We start from the raw sequence: 12,697 nt of genomic DNA on the forward strand, positions 1-12,697 counted from the left end.
AGAAAAAGTGCATTGGTAATCTCATTTGCTCATGAAAATTATATTAAGGTAAACAATTCAAATATATGATTCCTCATTCTTTTAAGAATAACATAGGAGGAATAAAATTCCTTTTACTTGAGGTGAGAATTATCTCTTTTCCTTAAGCCTTCATTTATATCTAGAGATACAGACAGATAGAAAAATAAATAGACAGACATGAGTAAACAGATATACCCATGACATATCATTTCTGATGAACTTTTTCCATGACATATGTATTATTACTAATTTATGTCCTACTTCTCCACAAAAAAACTCATATTCACGAGAAATAGTGAAAAGTACAAAAATTTTATGTGCAATGTTGAAATATATGCTAACATATCAACTCCTTGAATATAAAAAGTATTACTTGAAATATAACATTAAAAATAAATACTGTAGGGCTTCCCTGGTGGCGCAGTGGTTGAGAGTCCACCTGCCGATGCAGGGGACGCGGGTTTGTGCCCCGGTTCGGGAAGATCCCACATGCCGCGGAGTGTCTGGGCCCGTGAGCTATGGCCGCTGAGCCTGCGCGTCTGGAGCATGTGCTCCGCAACGGGAGAGGCCACAACAGTGAGAGGCCCACGTACCGCCAAAAAAAAAAAAAAAAAAAAAAATACTGTAAAGGTTATACAAAATGTTTTTCTATATAAACGTGTGTTTTTAGCATGAAATCCCATGAAAATAACTTTGCAACATTTTAGAAAGTTAAATAATAATTTTAAAGAATGTTTTAACTAAAGTATATTACTAAAGATATACCTGGTTGACTGGTTGACATTGTGAAATCCCAGTAAATAAAGACACCATTTGCATCCAAAGACAACATGTGGTTCCTTCCAAGCTTAACCTATTTTCTTGATTTCTTAACCCAAATTTCACTAACATGAAAGTCTAGCTAAGTTGCAAATTGGGTCACATGGAGTCTAATATTCAAAGGGAAAATAAGTCATCATAGATATTTTTCTTTTATTTATTTATTTTTTTACCAGCAGGCAATCTAAAACATTTTAACCATGATTTTGAAAGTAAACTCTTCTCTGATTACGTAAAAAGGACATCAGTTCTTTACTGATAAACAACAAGTGCCAAGTGGTTAAGGGAAAGTTTTTTTTGTTGTCATTGTTTTTTTTTTTCCCTTGATTAAACAGTCAAATGATAAGTGGTAGCTTGAAAATTAGGAATTGATTTTACGAATGAGGTTAAGTGGATAGGCAAGAACGCTTGAGGCATAAAGCATTTTCAAAAGTAGAGAGTCGTCAGAATAAAAGTGTAGAGAAAAAAGAAGAAAATATCCCTGAAAGTTTTTCTACTCAACTATTAAAAGAGCCAACAATTGGAATGTAGGTCTTTGCTAAAGCCCAAGTTAGCACTACTAATATTTTTAAGTGCCCAATAATTGTGGGGTTTTTATATTAACATCTATTTTTCTTAATAATATTCTAGTTACTTCTTACATGTTAAAAAAGAAATACCTGCTGAGATAGGTAAGAGTTGGTGGCAAATACCTGAGACCTCAACACACAGACAACATTTAAATGGACACTGGATGTGAAAAAAATATATGCCTAAAATGTACTCTTACATACAAACGGAAATTTTAGTCATTTTTGAAATCTAAAATCTGCTCTTTAGAATAACCTTAAAATTCCTTCTCATCTGACCCATAGTCCCATCCCCTCAAGAGCAAATAGTTTTATCGTTTTAAACATACGTTCATTACTTAAAACTATTTCTCTCACAAACCTCGAATGATTACTTACTTCCTAGGGTATTTAATTGAATCTTCTCTATGAGCCTTTCTCTGTCCTCTGAATTCTGGCCACATTTTAAAAGTTCAAACTAATTTCTCCCTTTTAGTTTTGCTTTGGTGTGTTCAGTGACTCTGTATCCACAAAGTTAACACATTTTGCTCAAACCAATCAATGCCCCTTACATCAGGATCGCAGGCCTGGAAGATGCTTTTTGCCTGGCTTGTTTTCATTTAATTACTGATTCTTTCCAGGGGCAGCTTGCTTCCCAGGTACCACAGCAAGCTTCCCTAACTTTGCCAATTCATGTTTTACACGCACCTGGAAGATTTCCACAGATCTTCCCTTATTAATGAATAATGAATTTCCTAATTGAGCTCACTCACTCAACTCTTACTTTAATGACATTTTTGTCTTTTGGGGGACAAAAGACAAAAATGTCATTCATTAGTATACATTTTTGTTTTCTCTCAACTAGATTTAAAATCCATTGATGGAAAAAAACAACTTATTAGCCTTCTGATTCCTCATAGTGCTTAGCAATAGCAATGATCTAAGAACAATGTTAATTGTTAATTAAAATTTTATGATGTTGAAAATGTCCTGAGAAATTATTAAAGATATCCTCTGCTTGGGCTTCCCTGGTGGCACAATGGTTCAGAGTCCGCCTGCCAATGCAGGGGACACGGGTTCGTGCCCCGGTCCGGGAAGATCCCACATACCGCGGAGCAGCTGGGCCCGTGAGCCATGGCCGCTGAGCCTGCGCGTCCGGAGCCTGTGCTCTGCAACGAGAGAGGCCAGAAGAGTGACAGGCCCGCGTACCGCAAAAAAAAAAAAAAAAAAAAAGATATCCTCTGCTTAAAAGGCAGACCTTAAGTAATTAGAAGATTCTGATTTCGCAAACATCATACCAAAAGCTTCCTCAACAACAAATCTCTTTGCCTTAGCAATACTTTGTGATAGTTAATAAATGAATTATTTAACTTCTCTGCTAAATATGTTTTAGCATATTTAGCAGAGATATATTAGAAGTCTGGGACTTCTCTGGTGGTTCAGTGGTTAAGAATCCACCTCCCAATACAGGGAACATGGGTTAGATCCCTGGTCAGGGAGCTAAGATCCCACATACCGTAGGGCAACTGAGCCTGCACGCCGCAACTACTGAGCCTGTGCACCACAACTAGAGAGCCCACATGCCGCAACTAAGACCCAATGCAGCCAAAGATAAAATAAAAAACTCAATATTAAAAAAAAAGTTCATTCCTTTCTAGCCATCAACAGAGATAATCACCAATTTGATGTATAATATATATTGAGGCCTATAAATCAATCCTTAATTTTTACTTTTCCAGAATCATTAATAAGTTTTTCTTTTCCTGTTAATATCCTCAAAGTAAAAAATAAATTATCAGCTACCTTAGAAATATTAATAGCATCAGGTTTTTATTGAGTACATAAAAAAGAGAGAATATGCAAGATTATTTTTTAAATAGTCTTATCCAATATACATTGCCATCTTATTAAATTAAGAATATTACCCAAGAATTGAGAACACTAGGGGTATGTGTGTGTGTGTGTGTGTGTGTGTGTGTCTGTGTGCGTCTATAAGTATATGTGGACCCTAAGTCTTCAGCATTTAATGACACACTTTAACAAATAGAGTATATTGTTTTTCAGAACTGATAACATTTATTTATTCTATAAATATTTACTGAGTATTTACTATATGCTGACACTGTGACAGGCACCAGGAATATAGCAGTGAACAAAGCAGATGTCAACACTATCCTCATGGAGCTTTGGGTCTATCCTGGGAAACAAATAATTGCCTTAAAAGCAGTGAGCTAAGAGAGGAGAAAATGTGTCATTGGGAAGGAGGTAGGGTTTAGGGAGGCTTGTCCCTTTAAAAGGCAACAGAGGGACTTTGTTCCAAGTTCCATTTCTACATTTTTCTGAAAGTTCTTACAGATAACTGACAATTTAAGACACTTACAGTTAAAATTTGTGTGTACTGTACAAAATATTTAACTTGCAAAAAATGGTTTTTCCATTAGATAATATTAATTGCTCTTTGAAAATTTTACTTATGATTCATTCTTGTAAATAAATTTGAAGGCTTTTAATAAAGTCTATAAATAAATTTACAGAAGTTTTGTGGATTCTTAGGTCAGTCTTTTAGGTAGCTGATTGTTATATAAAATTTAAAGATCCATTGAAAAGTGCCACACAACACAACGATAGCACTTGCATGAGGGCCAGTTTTTGTTATTTATAGCCCTAAAGGAGAAAAGGCCACCAGGCAGGGGCACATAGACGGTTGTACCAAGAACAGGGTAACAATAAGCTGTAATTGTAGGGGACAGTGTATGTGTGGCCAAGCAGGGTGGAGGTAGCTAGGTTTCCAGGGCACTTTGTGGATTGACTGATTAGGAAAATTTCTCAGGCTCTAGGGCACAGAGTCTGTCTCAAGATATCTGGTACCTTAACTTTGGAGCAATTAGGTTGGGTGCATAATGACCTAGAAGTGTGAGAGCTCTAGAAGGGAAGTGGTGGGATGTGGATTTACTGAAGAAAGGAAACTGACCAGCTAGTAGCCAAGGCCACAGAACTGAGTCAAGTCAGCAAAACAAAAAAAGGAATAAAAGAAAGAAAAGGGAAAAAATATATATACTAAACTACATTATAACAATTTGCTTATGTAATTGAGCTGCATTGCTGGAAAGCTTACTTTGTTTATTCTCTGGAAAGTTTTTATTTTGGGACATGACATTAAATAGGGAAAATTTTACTCTTTTTATTTGGACCTATATATATTTTCCAGTGGTTGCCCTGAAACACACACACACACGCACACACACACAAGTTTTATTTTGGGAAATAACAGTGCTTCCAAGTTTTCTTCCATAAAGCCTGTGTCATGAATTGGTAGAAAGAAAAATGAAACATATTTATTATGAATTACTAAAGAGAACACAGTCATTCTGCTGGTTCCTTGAAAGTTCTGGTCTTTTAAAAGTTTATAATCTGAAGCATCTTAAACATTGAATAGTTTCCAGTTAGTTTTTCTCATTTTTAGAACCACTTACTGATTTGTTTTATACTTTTTTTTTTTTTTTTTTTTTTTGCAGTACGTAGGCCTCTCACTGTTGTGGCCTCTCCCGTTGCGGAGCACAGGCTCCGGATGCGCAGGCTCAGCGGCCATGGCTCACGGGCCTAGCAGCTCCGCGGTATGTGGGATCTTTCCGGACCGGGGCACGAATCTGTGTCCCCTGAATCGGCAGGCGGACTGTCAACCACTGCGCCACCAGGGAAGCCCTGTTTTATACTTTTAAAAGGGAGAAAAACATTCTTTATAAAGCATTGTTATTTAATATTGTCATTTTCCAAAATATAATTGAAAATAATTCATGATTCTCCATCAAATATATAGCATTCAGGGCTTCCCTGGTGGCGCAGTGGTTGACAGTCCGCCTGCCGATGCAGGGGACACGGGTTCGTGCCCCGGTCTGGGAAGATCCCACGTGCCGCGGAGCTGCTAGGCCCGTGAGCCATGGCCGCTGAGCCTGCGCGTCCAGAGCCTGTGCTCTGCAGTGGGAGAGGCCGCAGTGGTGAGAGGCCCGCGTACCGCAAAAAAAAAAAAAAAAAAAAATATATATATATATATATATATATATATATATATATATATATATATCATTTAAAATATCAGGGATCTTTTACTAATACTGCAAAAGTTATATTCACTGAAATATTATCCTTTATCTTTGACATATAATTATTTTTAATGTTATCACTATAAGGAATCGTCTTAATTGTTGAATAATTATATTTACTTTTCATAATTCCCTCAACATTGAATATTTAACATGTATTACATGTGTCAGAAATGTGCTGGATTCTTAATAAATTTTGAGATGGTGTGTGTGCATGTGTGTGTGCTTGGTGCATGTGTGCACTTATGTTTCCCTGTCTCTCCAATTTTTTCATAAATTTTGAGGTCCTATTTGTGTTACATCATACGATATCTATTTAGAATCCAGATCAGGATTTAAAGCTGCTTATAAATACTTTCTACAATTTCAGCATTATACCAATCTGTTTCCTTTTTCTCAAAAAAAGTAATTAAAATCCCCCATCATGATTATTTTAACACTGAAATTTTTATTGATTTTTTAAAAAACCTAAATTATTTGTCCCCTTTAACAATCTGCAATCTATGAGTTTGGTTATCTTTCTTTATTTTTTAATGTATAAAGACACAAGTGCTGATAAAACTGTCCAAGCCATCTGCCTCTGCATTTAAATGTTGAAAGCAAAAACAAAAGCACATAAAAAGCTTCTTGAAAGTCATCTCAGTTAATGTTTATATCAGTTCTCAATGTATTTGCCTCTCCATCTTTGCTCCATCTTCCTGTTCAAAACCAAACAAAATAATTTTCCTATGATTTAGGCATCAACAGCTGTCATAGAGCTGCTTGAATTGCTGACTTTTAAACATGCAGGTTTAAAATGTGAAACTATCCAATTTAATGGATCTCCAGCTATACTTAAATGGTAGGATAGTTGAATGAGCTTTGATCTCACTTTATTATACTCGGAAGCAGAATTGTTAGTTCATTGATTAACTCACTGCTATAATTAACAAGTACCTTCTGGCCTGTTGCCCACTGCTTTTCAAACTGATGGTTTGAAACCCTTTAATTTCAAAGATCGAAACTGATAAACTGATTTTTTTTTCAAAAATCATGAGACCTTTCATATTTCTGGTCAGGTTTCATATTATATAACGGTTTGCACTTTTACATGAATAAATTTTCCTTAGAATTTTTACTATTGGGTAAAATAAGACTAAACAGACTGTGAAAATTGAATTGTAAAATAGATGTCATTTTTATATCATTTTGGTTCAGATTCATCACATCTCACTCAATTTTTGTCTCATTCAATTTTTATTATAGAAAAATACCTCTTCCATGCAAAACATATCTGATTGTCATGTTATAATGGTCTTTTTGTGGTTAAGAGCATATATCATCATTTTTATGCAAAACATTTGTTAAATTCCAGTTTGTCTGTATTTTCCCCAGAAGAAGGTACCTTGAAAGGTAGCATGAGTGTAGTATGCAAAGAGTTGTGCATCACTAAACATCTTAAAGTGAAAGATGCATCCACTGATTTGGACTTGCTGAAGCAGTTTGCCTGATCTCTAGGCACAGTGATAAAATGTCTTTCCTTGTTTTAAAGAAATTTCCATTTTTAAGTAGGCTTTTATCCTATAATTTTGCTTTGTACTTGCTATTAATTTGCTGAGAAAAATCTTAATTATTATACTTGCTCCTTTTCATACTGAATCTTCCTATTAAAAATTTCAGGGAAACAAATATTCTCACCCAGTACGCTTTTAGATAATTTTACTATCTCTAGGAGACCAAAACCAAAAAATTAGTATTTTTACTGGCTCATTTTCACCCTCAGTTTATTTCTATTCTTTTTAATTTTTTTGTGAGACAATATGTAGTAGCATAACAATTTCTTATCATTTTTGTGGATTATCCTGAGTGGAAAGCTAAAGCTAAATATTTATGGAAATCTGCAGGGACCTGAAAGAATGTCAGGTAAAGTCACTTGATAGGCCCCCCTACTGTCTCCACACACTATACTTATTGATCAGTTGCAGATACAAATCAAATCGATTAATTTGCTTCCAATCTAAAAATAGTAAAAGTTAATTTTGAATATGAGCATTGGCATGAAAACAGAGGAAACCATTCAGCATTGCTCACTTTCCCTTTTGATACATGATCTCTACTTTAGATCCCATTATCCTTGTCCAACCAATATTTTAAAATCACTGTCACACAGGAATAAATATCAGTTATTACCCTGCTCAGAAAAACAATCAAGGGGTACAAATTTCACTGCCATTTAAACTCAGATTTGTATATAAAATAGTACAGCATAGTTATGTGGACAGTCTAAATCCAAAAGTAGATCTGGCAAACTTGAGTATACCTATGGGAAAAACATTTCTCATTCATTCACTGAATAACTTTTGTTTGATCCCATGTTAGGTTCAAGAGATTCTTGCATAGAATATCTAAAATCAGAACTAGTCCAGAAATCTCAGGTCACATGATCATCATAGCTCAAGCAAATAGAAATAGATCTGAACCCCAGTAAAATAATGAATTTGCATGAACTTTGTGAAAGTAATTTTAGATTCCACGTCTCCTAGTTTCTCACCTAAAAATTGAGAGTAAAAGACTAAATTCTGATTCATGACCTCTACCAATCTCTGATTCCTTTATTAAATATCACTGTGGTTTGTCATAGATAATCAAATTTTCAGTGTTATTTTCATTCTACTAATGAGAAGTCCAAGACAGGGCAAAGAAATCATAAATCAATTGTTCCTGTAGATTAGTCGATTACTTAGGTCACATATAGGTGTTGGAATGTGAAAGTATGATTGAAACAAGTATTTACATTTCTCAGTCTAAGTAAAAACCTTCATCAGAGTTTTCGTTTATGGCTCAAATTTAACCCAACATTGTGAAAGCACCTACAGTCACCTTGAGAAACAAATGCAGAATTCCCACACAAGCAGGATTTGACAAAACCTTTAGTTAACAACTAAACATGGATTAAATATTTTACACATTCCTCATACAAATTTTTTTCTTTGGTCACAGATGAAAAGTCAACATTTGCAGATGGAGACAGTCCAAATGCAATAACACATAGCCAGCACGAGCAGCAGATTCTCTGCCAGAGAGGATATTGCTATTTGGATAGACTTTATAGCTCACAAAGAATGGAGAGCACCTCCTTATAAATCTTTATCTTTCTTCAGCATGGCATGAATATCAGCTCCCTTTTTTCTCATCTGCTAAAGCTAATTGCTGAAAAGAAAATATCTTTGATTTTATTTATTCACAATTAGCATTTGATGCTGCAATCAATGAAATGACAATAGTCTAAGGTTATTGATTATTTAAATTAATTCTCAAATCTTGACAAAATTGCTTAGTATGAAACAGCTTATCTATATTATTGCAGACCATATTTACTTTCTTCTATAGTTTACTCTTACTCATATTTGATGTCTTTCATTTTAAAAAGTTACTCATATACTGATATTTCCTGAATTACTCTCCATTTCTTACAATTCACATAGTTTCTCAAAAAAACATAGTAAATCTTATTTGATGTGCAAACAAATCTAAGGTATTAAGAAATGAAATAATTCTTTACTGATGAATTTCAGGCTGAGATCCAATTTTTTTAAAAAAAAGCAATTTATATAATCTTCTCTCCCCTTAAAAAACTCTCAGGTGCTTGTCTGAAACCAGACAAGAGGTACACAGTACTGTGAAGTAATTTGTCTTTACACACTTTCCACTCTTTCCCAGATTTCAGGTGTATTTAATTAGAATGGAAAAAATAAACTGGTGAAGTTCATTTCTATTTGCCCAGTTCTCTGATAATTTTCACCTGGGACACTTATAACTGGAGCCTTGTTCCTACCCCAGTCTCTGGGCTACAGATTCTATTTTTCATGGTCTTCAGAAGGCATAGTGATTAGTCCCTGGTTATTTTAAGCATTGGGGAATTTGGGGAAAACATTTTGCTAAGTTGTTAAATATTTAAAGACTTCATAAATTATATATTTTAAAAGGTGTCTGAAAGATTATTTTTTAAATGGAATAAGTCATCAACTATGATGCATTGGATCTGTAGGGGTGTGTGTGTGTGTGTGTGTGTGTGTGTGTGTTTACACATAGATGTTACCATAACTTTGAATTAATAAAGTATAGATCAGTGTTTCTCAAATGTTAATGTGCATATGAACCACCTGGGGAAATTGTTAAAATGCAGAATATGATTCAGTAAATCTGGGGTCCTGAATTCCTTCATTTCTAATGATCTCTCAGATGCTGCTGCTGCCTTTCAAGGTCCTCTCTTGGAGATGCAAGCACATTGAGTACTTACTTAGCTCCATTGGGTACTTTCCCAGTGTTCCGCGCAGCTAAAGTTTTCAAACGTGTGCATGAATCAGAGTTAGCTGGAGGGCTTATTAGGTAAATTGCATGACCACATCCAGGAATTTTGATTCTGTAGGTTCAAGGTGGAGCCCAAGAATTTTCAGTTCTAGCAAGTTCCTCTTTCTGTCACACTTTCCTGATTTCTCCAGTCCATCACTAGCCTCTCTGTTTCATTTTCATTTGATGACACCACAACTTTTTCCAGACCCCTAAATGTTGGACTGCTCATTGCTCTTTATCTACACCTCTTCTAGGTGAAATTGTATAATTATGCAGCCTTATAAGTCATATATATGCTAGCAAGTCCCCAATTTACATTTTCAGCCCCATATCATTCTCCTGTGGCGATATCAACATATCTGACCCCTGGATCCTCAGCACCCTTTGTATTTCTAGTAGGCATTTCCAACTAACGTAATTCTTACTGTTTTTTTCCAAACATACTATTCTTCTTGAACTTACTATTCTTGTGTATGGCACACTGATCACCTGCTTGCTCAATTAAGAAAGAAAAAAAAAATAAAAGGAGTCAGCATTGGCAACCATTATGCAAAATTCTAAAATTCTCCAACCTAATTCCTGGGACTAGAAACATGATATCACACAAGTGGTAATGTTAAATTATATGGCTGCTACGGACTGAAGTTTTCTGTCCCGCCAAATTCATTCACTGAAATCCTAATACCCAATGTGATGGTATTTGGAGGTGGGACTTTTGGGACATGATTAGGTTTAAATGAAGTCATGAGGGTAAAGTCCTCACGATGGGATTAGTGCCCTTATAAAAAGAGACCAGAGGGGGCTTCCCTGGTGGCACAGTGATTGAGAGTCTGCCTGCTGATGCAGGGGGAGTGGCTGGGCCCGTGAGCCATGGCCGCTGAGCCTGTGCGTCTGGAGCCTGTGCTCTGCAACGGGAGAGGCCACAACAGTGAGAGACCCGCGTACCGCAAAAAAAAAAAAAAAGACCAGAGAACTAATACTTTTACTCTCTGTCTGCCATGTATAGCAAGAAGGGAGCTATCTGTAAACTAGGAAAGGGGATCTCACCAGACACCAGTTTTTTCTATATCTTGATCTTGGTCCTTCCAGCTTTCCAAACTATGAGAAATAAATGTTCCTTGTTTAAGCCAGTCTATGATATCCCGTTATAGCAGTTTGTACTAAGACAATGGCAAAAGAGGTTTTGCAGATATAACAAGGACACTCATCAACAAAGTTGATTTTTAGTTAATAGACTAAGCTATATTTATAAACTATATTTGGGCCTAACATAATCATGTGAGCTCTTGAAAATCAGGGAGATTTCTCTAGCTATTAGCAGAAAGAAGCTCAGATTCAAAGCACAAGAAGGACTCAATATTCCATTGGTGTCTTTGAAGATGGAATGGACCACAGAGAAAGGATCTGAGAGGAGCCTCTAATTGCTGAGAGCCACCCCAGCTGGGCAGCCAGCAGGACAACAGGGATCTCAATCCTACAACCATAGGAACAGGATTCTACCAACAATCTGCGTGAGTTAGAAAATCAGTTCTTCCTCAGAGCCTCCATAGAAGAGTCCAGTCCAGTTGATAACTTGATTTTGGCCTTGTGAGACTCTAGGCATGACAAGCCTGCTTGGACTCCTGTGATAATAAATGGGTGGAAACTGAGATAATAAATTTGCGTTGCTATAACTGACTAAGTTGTGGTAATTTGTAATTCATAAATCGAAAACTAATACAACGTCTGTCTCTTACTCAAGATACACAGTCAATCAGCAAGTTCTTTAGTCTATTTCCCTCCCTGAAAACCCACCACCTCAAGCCACTATTATTTCCTAGTAGGACTTCCTTCTTTCACTCTGTGACATTCTATGCTCTAATCCTTAACTAGAGGCATGCATATATAGTTACAAGTAAATAGGTAGTAGACTTATATTAGTTTTCTATTGATGCTGTAACAAATTACCACAAACTTAGTGACTTAAAATAACATTCTCTTACAGTTTTGGAGGTCAAAATTCTGAATAATCAATTTCACTGAGCTAAAGTCAAGGTGTTAAGCAGGCTGCTTCATCCTAGAAACTCTGAGGGGAAAATCCATCCTCTTCCTTTCTTCAGCTTCTAGAGATTGTCTGTGTTTCTTGGTTTCTGGGTCCTTCTCCAAGTTCAAAACACATTCTCCAATCTTCACTTCCGTTATCACATCACCTCCTCTAACTCCTCCTGCATCCTTCTTTTAAGGACCATTGTGACTACACTGTGCCTGTGTAGATAATCCAGGATAATCACATCTCAAAATCCTTAATTTAATCACGTCTGCAAAGTCCCATTTGTCATTTAAGATAACACAGTCACATGTTTGGGGACAAGGATGTGGATATATTTGGGGGCTATTCAGACTAACACAGTTTTTAAAGCAGAACACTTAGCTCCTCTGCTTCCAAGGACTTCAGAGTAAAAGCTACACTCCTTCTTGTGGCCCAGAGTCCCATATGATCTGGCTCCTGTCCAGCTCCTGATGTCATATCTGTACCCCACTCTGCCACCTTCTCTCCTTAACCCCACCTTACTCTCTCTGCTCAGCTACACTGACTTGCACCAAGATTAATTAGGTCTCAGGACCTTCAATTTACTATAATTTGTGCATTGGCCTCACTTCATTTAGATGTTTACTCAAATTCGATTTTTCATAGAGGCATTTTCTGATCACCTTATAAAAAATAATATCCTTTACACCATTCGCTCTCTATTCCCTTCCTCAGCTGCATTTTTCTGGATAGCACTCATTACTACCTGTCACAGTGTATTTATTTGTTCATGGTCCAGCTCTAACACTAGAATGTAAGCAATGCAAATGCAGGTAATTTGCTTCGAGGTAACTATGTCCTCAACACCT

The 12,697-nt window shown here is 36.1% G+C and overlaps 1 protein-coding gene across 4 annotated transcripts in view; it reads right to left on the reverse strand.

The window, feature by feature from the left end:
• The window catches only part of PCDH9 (protocadherin 9), a 966,004-nt gene that overhangs the window by 2,222 nt on the left and 951,085 nt on the right, over positions 1-12,697 (reverse strand). The gene's annotated exons all lie outside the window — the stretch shown is intronic.

Source organism: Pseudorca crassidens, chromosome 18 (genome assembly GCF_039906515.1).
Source record: "Pseudorca crassidens isolate mPseCra1 chromosome 18, mPseCra1.hap1, whole genome shotgun sequence".
NCBI lineage: Eukaryota > Metazoa > Chordata > Mammalia > Artiodactyla > Delphinidae > Pseudorca > Pseudorca crassidens.